This window comes from Sinocyclocheilus rhinocerous, unplaced genomic scaffold, assembly GCF_001515625.1.
Source record: "Sinocyclocheilus rhinocerous isolate Xijiao unplaced genomic scaffold, SAMN03320098_v1.1 scaffold565, whole genome shotgun sequence".
Lineage (NCBI taxonomy): Eukaryota > Metazoa > Chordata > Actinopteri > Cypriniformes > Cyprinidae > Sinocyclocheilus > Sinocyclocheilus rhinocerous.
The window spans coordinates 301,436-309,006 of record NW_015646384.1 but is presented as its reverse complement, the minus strand read 5'-3'; the positions used below and the strand labels follow the sequence as shown (position 1 = coordinate 309,006).

General features: G+C 39.4%; 1 protein-coding gene across 2 annotated transcripts in view; it reads left to right on the top strand.

The window, feature by feature from the left end:
- The first annotated feature begins 1,623 nt into the window (after positions 1 to 1,623).
- The window catches only part of slco4a1 (solute carrier organic anion transporter family, member 4A1), a 22,825-nt gene continuing 16,877 nt past the window's right edge, over positions 1,624 to 7,571 (top strand). For both annotated transcript variants that reach the window (XM_016511853.1, XM_016511852.1), the window contains exon 1: positions 1,624 to 1,843. The gene's annotated coding sequence lies outside the window, so the exon portion shown is untranslated. The remainder of the gene's footprint in view (positions 1,844 to 7,571) is intronic.

Here is a 7,571-nt window from a genome sequence, read left to right as displayed (position 1 = left end):
GCTCAGGAGTGGACCCTGTGAGCTCCCGGACTGGAGCGGGCTCAGGAGTGGACCCTGTGAGCTCCCGGACTGGAGCGGGCTCAGGAGTGGACCCTGTGAGCTCCCGGACTGGAGCGGGCTCAGGAGTGGACCCTGTGAGCTCCCGGACTGGAGCGGGCTCAGGAGTGGACCCTGTGAGCTCCCGGACTGGAGCGGGCTCAGGAGTGGACCCTGTGAGCTCCCGGACTGGAGCGGGCTCAGGAGTGGACCCTGTGAGCTCCCGGACTGGAGCGGGCTCAGGAGTGGACCCTGTGAGCTCCCGGACTGGAGCGGGCTCAGGAGTGGACCCTGTGAGCTCCCGGACTGGAGCGGGCTCTGGAGTGGACTCTGTGAGCTCCCGGACTGAAGCGTGCTCTGGAGTGGACCTTGTGAGCTCCCGGACTGGAGTGAGTTCCTTAATGAGCTCTGTGGGCTCCTGGACTGGAGCTGGCTCTGAAGTGGACTCTGTGAGCTCCCGGCCTGGAGCGACTTCCTTAATGAGCTCTGTGGGCGCCTGGACTGGAGCGGACTCTGAAGTGGACTCTGTGAGCTCCCGGATTGGAGTGGACTCTGGTTTGGGATCTGTGAGCTCCCGGACTGGAGCGGGCTCTGGAGTGGACCCTGTGAGCTCCCGGACTGGAGCGGGCTCTGGAGTGGACTCTGAGCTCCCGGACTGGAGCGGGCTCTGGAGCGGGCTCGTGCGCTTGCGCGTGAGTGAAGGCTTACAATGACTTACAAAGATACATAACAGCTACAAGTGTATGCACTACTTGCTTTATGCAAGCGCTATATAGGATAAATCACTATACAGGATTACCATTTTATACTTTATCGACACGAATTGATGAATTGTTATTGAAGTGAATTAGGTTTAAATCGCCGTCATGCATGAATGAATATTTTTGCAATTTAACACATAATAATCCACAATGATCACATTACACAAAACTGAAATTGCACGTCAAAATAACACATTGTCAATATTTTTTGAGACCCCCCAAAATTTCACAGATCACGTTTTCAGGGGAGCCCATGTCTTATTAAGGGGAGCCGAGCTCCCCCTAGCTCCCCCGTAGTTCGCACCCTGAGTCCAGGGCACCACAACCAGACACTGTGACATTAATTTAGCAGTAAAGTTGAACTGTTTGGGGTGTATTTATGGCTGTATTTATAAAGAAATGTGTCAAATCGATTGAGAAAACCTGTAAAAGCATTTGCTTGTTGATGTTTATTTTATTATTTTAGTGCTGTTTATTTTGTGTACAGTGCTATGAGAAGTCAATTTAAAGACGCTTTATAGAATACGTTTATTATTATTATTATTATTATTATTATTTACTAAATAGTAGGCTAAATGAGCATAAATTATAATAAATAGCCTACTACTATTACCATAGACTACATAATAAAGTAGGCCTAATTTATATTTCTTCTAAAAACATTTTCTTTTATTTTTTCAGTGTTTAAACTTTCTTAATTTTACATTTAAAAATATGAATGAAACGTGGAACCTGCGCTGCGTGCATCAGTCAAACCAAGCCTGCTGGTTTACAGAGGATGCTGCTGCGATCAGCGCGGTAAAGACAGTTGTCACATACGTACGCGCAGCCGTTAGTACGGATGACACTATTGGTCCAGCAGCATAACGCCATGGGGGGCGGATTCTCATTGGGTGACAGCTGCTTAATCCGAGAGCTCAACATTTTGTAACATCTCCAGTTTAAGCGTTTATTTATGGATTTACGCTGGGAGAGACAATACACGCGAACGTGAAACGATTGACAAGATCTGGAGGAGTCGTCTAAATCCTCAGTAGCGTGAGAACGTGAGTAAATTAGCTTTCATGATATTTCCATGTTGAGACAGTGATGAATGAACAACACCATGTGAGAGTATGATAACTGTGTGTAAAGGGATGCAGAAGGAGAAGCACTGGCTAGACAGTAGCCTATCTCAAACCACAGGCAGCCATATGGCTGATGAAACACTCTGTCTCGGTAGGTCTGGTTATTAGCCTACACTGTACTAAATGCTCAGACATGAAGTGCAGTGCAGACGACAAAGACTCATAAATTAGTCTGGACTGCGTATTTTCTCCACCTGTTTGCAGCATGCCAATGGAGACACATGCTCGTATAAACACAAACCACAGGTCGCTTCATGACACACATCCTAAAATATAGCTATTATAGCGTTTTACAGTATATTGGTGATATATCGACTAACGGTGATTTTAATGTGTTATGTCAAATAGCGTGACGTTTAATCCTCAAAAAGCTTCAGTATGGGCGTAAGGAATGAGAGTATGGGTAGGCTACACAATATAACCGTTTGTTCCTCTGAACAGCGTCAATACGGTTTCCAACATCAGATAGGCTATTTGAGGACAACATTTTGCGATGTCCGAATCTCGAATGAAACGTTCGTTCATTTGAACCGGATCGCGCAATTTATATTTATGTAATATATTCATATTTAAATTTATTTTATATGTAGTCAAAACAAAAGATTTTTTATTAGATATATAGGACAATTATGAGGGTTAAAATTAATTAGCCTAATGAAGGCTAAAAGTTGACTAAAATGTTACATTACTCCCTTTTCTACATTCAGAATATTAATGCTGATAAAAAATAGTTAATACGCTGACTCTATCACAGTCATTCAATCACTCCTTATGACTAAGCTTTGAATGCACTCCTCTCCTCTAGAAACTAGGGCTGCACGATAAATCGCATGCAATATTTAACGCGCATCTTGTCAGAAAGCCGGTTCTGTAATCAGCGGTAAATCTCCATCACGTGCGTGCTTTCACCTTGAGCAGCATTAACTACACAGAGCCGTTGTTCACTGACACATGCTCGTATAAACACAAACCACAGGTCGCTTCATGACACACATCCTAAAATATAGCTATTATAGCGTTTTACAGTATATTGGTGATATATCGACTAACGGTGATTTTAATGTGTTATGTCAAATAGCGTGACGTTTAATCCTCAAAAAGCTTCAGTATGGGCGTAAGGAATGAGAGTATGGGTAGGCTACACAATATAACCGTTTGTTCCTCTGAACAGCGTCAATACGGTTTCCAACATCAGATAGGCTATTTGAGGACAACATTTTGCGATGTCCGAATCTCGAATGAAACGTTCGTTCATTTGAACCGGATCGCGCAAACGGTCTTGTTCACGTGGTGACGTATAGAACCGCCGAATCGTTTTTTAAAATGAACTGTTCGGGAAAAAATCGATTCGGTCTGCCAAACCGGAATTGCCATCACTAATTCTGCTTTCCTAGCTGTTCTCGTGCAACGATGTAACGTGAAAAATGTGATGAGTTATATTTGTTCATTTGTTATATTAGAATTAGGCTACACAATACTCACTCATGCGTCGTGTAACATGACTGGTAATTGGGATTATAGTAAGTAATTTCAAATCCACGTGCCACTGTGGCCCTGCACCCATCAATGAAGGCGCTGAAGGAGCAGTTGTCTTTTTGTCTACACAACAAACGTTCACCTTATGTTACCATATAGTTCCCTTTTGCTTATTTTTAGGGAAGTAAATAATAACGTTCTAATAACGTTTTTTGTAACCATAAGTAACAAAAACTAGAAATGACCCAATAAATTAGCCATTAATTAATTACTCAATAAATTAAATTTCATTTAAGAGCCGTTGTTCACTGACGAGCTGCGCAAAAAATTGCGCGAATATGAACGTGGTTTTGCGCAGCTCGTCAGTACCACTAAGGTCAAGATGTGTGGTCCTGTTTCTAGTCTGCTGTTCTTGTTCTGCTTGTGAGGAACTGGTATTAATGTCTGTGTGTTTAGAATATCTGAATGATGTAAAGGGGTTTGCGTATGTGTGGTGATTCTACTGTAAGACACTTCAGTTTCTCCTAAATTGGAAACCCACTCCCATCTCCACGCTCAGTTCTCTAATACATCACTACATATTTGAGTGATTTATTACAGCATTCAACAGAATGGTATTTTAAAACACATGAGACTTTTTTTTCCAGTAATGACAACAAACCAGCCTTTAGAGTTGAATCAGAATCACAGGTTTATCAGTTTCTTTATAGACGCATATCATAATGAGGTTGCCTGAAACAGGCTTTTCAGCAAAATTTACACCATAAAAAATGTATGATGTATGAACGAAACAATTCATGAAACTGCAAAAAATGTAAAATATCAAATCACATGTTTGCCAACAAATATTGTGATTTAATTCAGACTTAACTAAAATCATTAAAAAAAGTTACTTGAAATGAAATAAAAAAGTATATGTCAGACTCTGTTCCGTGTTTTGTGTGTGGTTTGCTTCCTATGTTTCCTTTTGCCCTTATTTGGTCTTCCTGTTCCGTTTCCCTGATTAGGTGTATTTGTCCCAGCTGTTTCCAATGTTCATTATGTCATTGATTTCAGGTGTTCCTCATTGTGTCCCTCCTCTAGTCCTGTATTTAATGGTTTCCTGTTTTGAGTTCGCCGTCCGGTATTGAATGTCTGTTTATGTCAACCTCATCAGCTACATGTGTTTTCCTGGTTCCCTTGTGTTGGATTATATTATTAAAATCTCCTTGTTAATGTTCTCCACGTCTCCTCGTTCCTCACTCCACGCTCCAGCACAGTAGCAAACGTGACAGTATAACTGTTAAAAAAATAACTTATATTTTATATCAGCAGTTGCCAAGGCAACATTTTTCATTTTCTTTTAGTTTCCCTAAAATATCTAAAACTAAAATAAACATGAATAAAAACTATATAGCCATATTTTTAAATACTAATAAAATAACAAAAACACACAAAAAAATGACTAAAATTAAATGAAAAAGGAAAATATACCTTTACTAAAATATTAAATAAAAACTAATTCAAAATATGAATAAAAACCATAATAGCATCTCAATGATAATAAAACAACACTGTGTAATTGTAGAACAATTATTAAAAAATAAATAAAAATGGTCTTAAAAACATGGTAGGCTGGGACCTTTGTCTTGGACTTTAAAAGTATACTCTAGAAATAGAAATAAAACAAATAAATAAATGCATTTTTTCAAAGTGGACTTTCATGTTACACTTTAGGTCAAAGGCTGCAACTGAATGTGGTCACATGGCAATCCAAGCAAAGCTAGTTGTTGCTGTCTTGTTATTACAGTCTGTTAACCCATATTTTCCTGTGCCAGAGGCGAAACCTGGAGTACAGAGAAACCGATTGGCTGCTTCTGTAGGTCATTAATTCCACTTGGTTACACCTACAGTATGCACAGATACGTTTACAGCTAAATGATGAGACAAGCCCCTTGAGATATGGGACACTTAGTCTGCATGCTGCATGCATGCTTCTAAGACCACAACATATAGAACACACATGCAGTAAATGATACAGCTGTAAATCATCTATCCATCCATTCATCCAACCAAACAGGTTCAGGTCAGGCGATACAGTAGCATATTGTGTAAGGACTCTGCATAGTTTTTGTAGCTGATAGTTTAACATGGTTACCTGCTTTGCATGCATGACTTTATATTTGCATGCGTCTTCCTCTGTGGTCAATGCATGAATTAAACGGTTTCCCTATCTACGCAGGATGGAGTAAGATCAGCTGTCGCTACTGGGCCAGAGACTTCCCTTGTCTGATTCCATCACATCACTAGATCTGGATTGCATTCCACAAGGCCATGCAGCAAAACCCTGGTAATGCAAGTCTCAGTGGAAGATAGAAAGATGATCTTTTATATACAGGCATGTATTTGAGTGCAGGTATTATTTAGATTACTTCCTTATTCAATGGGAAAAACTCCAACTGAGAAAATCGCCTACAAAGCTAGTTCGCTTTAACTGTTATCTCCTAACTGATATTGAGTTTTGTATTGTGCCTCGGCATAGGCTGTTTTTTATAGCTTTCCAGCGAGTGATAGTGCAGGATAACAGCAATGCAGGGCTCTGATTGGTTGGCCTGTTTTTCCATAATTCGAGAGAGTTGAACATGTTGTAGGAAGCTTTATTCGCTGGTGGAAACATGCTTGCACTTTCAGTTTTCAGGTTTGTGATTAACATATTCTTTATTTGTTCTATCATCTATCTATCTATATATCATCTGTCTGTCATCTGACTGTATGTCTATAGATGCTTTGGATAAAATTAATACATGTAATTAATGAATAAATTTTATATATATGTGTGTGTGTGTGTGTGTGTGTGTGTGTGTGTGTGTGTGACTGTCAATTTATTTAAAAAGCACGATATGTAAATTAGAATTGTAAATCAAACTAAGATTGTTGGAGTAAATCTTTCTACCTAAAAATTTCAAGTTTTATTTAACAGATTATGCTGTTTCTTTTTTAATTGTTTGTGAAAGTCACTAGCAATTGTTTCAAAGTAAATCCTACACTATTTTTAGTGTACTTAAACTATTTAAAACAAATTTGATACAAATGTGCTCCTACTTGTTCCTGTAGCTCACACAGGAGAAAAAGTGCTTGCAATATAAAAGTCATGGGCTTGATTCCCAAGGAATGCACGAATGAAGTGATAAAACATGTACCTTGAATACAATGTTTTTGGATAAATGTGTCTGCCAAATGCATAAATGAAAAACCAAATTTTTTGGTTACATATAAACACATCTGAGATTAACCATTCGCACCCAGCACCTAAATCAGCATTATGCAATTTTTAAAAATAGATGTTTGTGTGAATGCTTTACAGATAATGCTTCCTTCCCAGAAATCCTAAACAAGAGTGAAAGTGCCGTTCTCGTGGTCTTGCTTTGTTATCTTGTTCTTTTTTCTGTGTAATTCATATCACACCATATGACCATCCAGCGCAGTACAAAGAAAAGGGAAGGAACCTGCACTCCACAACAAACGCGTGTTCCCACCCTGAGTCTCTAAGCTCTCACTGATGTTATCCTTCCCTTCGTTTGATCACACATTTAAAATTAGAAATGAAAGAGTTCATAGAACACAAGAACAAATAATTAGGCTTTTTTATTAATCTCATTGTAACAAAGCATGAACCAAAGCTCTTTTGAAGACAGAGCTGAGAAATGATTCGCTCACACAGCCTCAGCTGCACCACCAATACTCTTAACGCTATAGTAACTCCACAGCTTTTAAACCATGTGTTCATTATTCATAGATGCATGCTAATGAGTCAGAAATTAAAACCAGGGATTGCAACTGCATAGACCCAGTTCCTCAGTTTTTTGACAATACTGGTTTGGAGATATTCATTTTTCTTTTGCTGTTTGTTCATTGTCCTGTTCTCTTTAAGATTTCTTAACTGACTGAAAGAAAACTGTGATCACACTCGGCATATTGGTTTATATAATGTAATGTGGGGTTTGGTGTTTGGGTTTTGTTTCATGTTCATGGTTTCCATGTCTTTTATTTTGTAATTGTTTCATGCTGTCAGTATCATGCTTCCCTTGCCGTCATGTATCTCTGCCTTGTGTATGTGTCATGTTCTGATTGGTAGTCTTAGTCATGTGTCTTGTTCCACATTGGTTTGTTCATGTCATGTGACCCTCCTTGT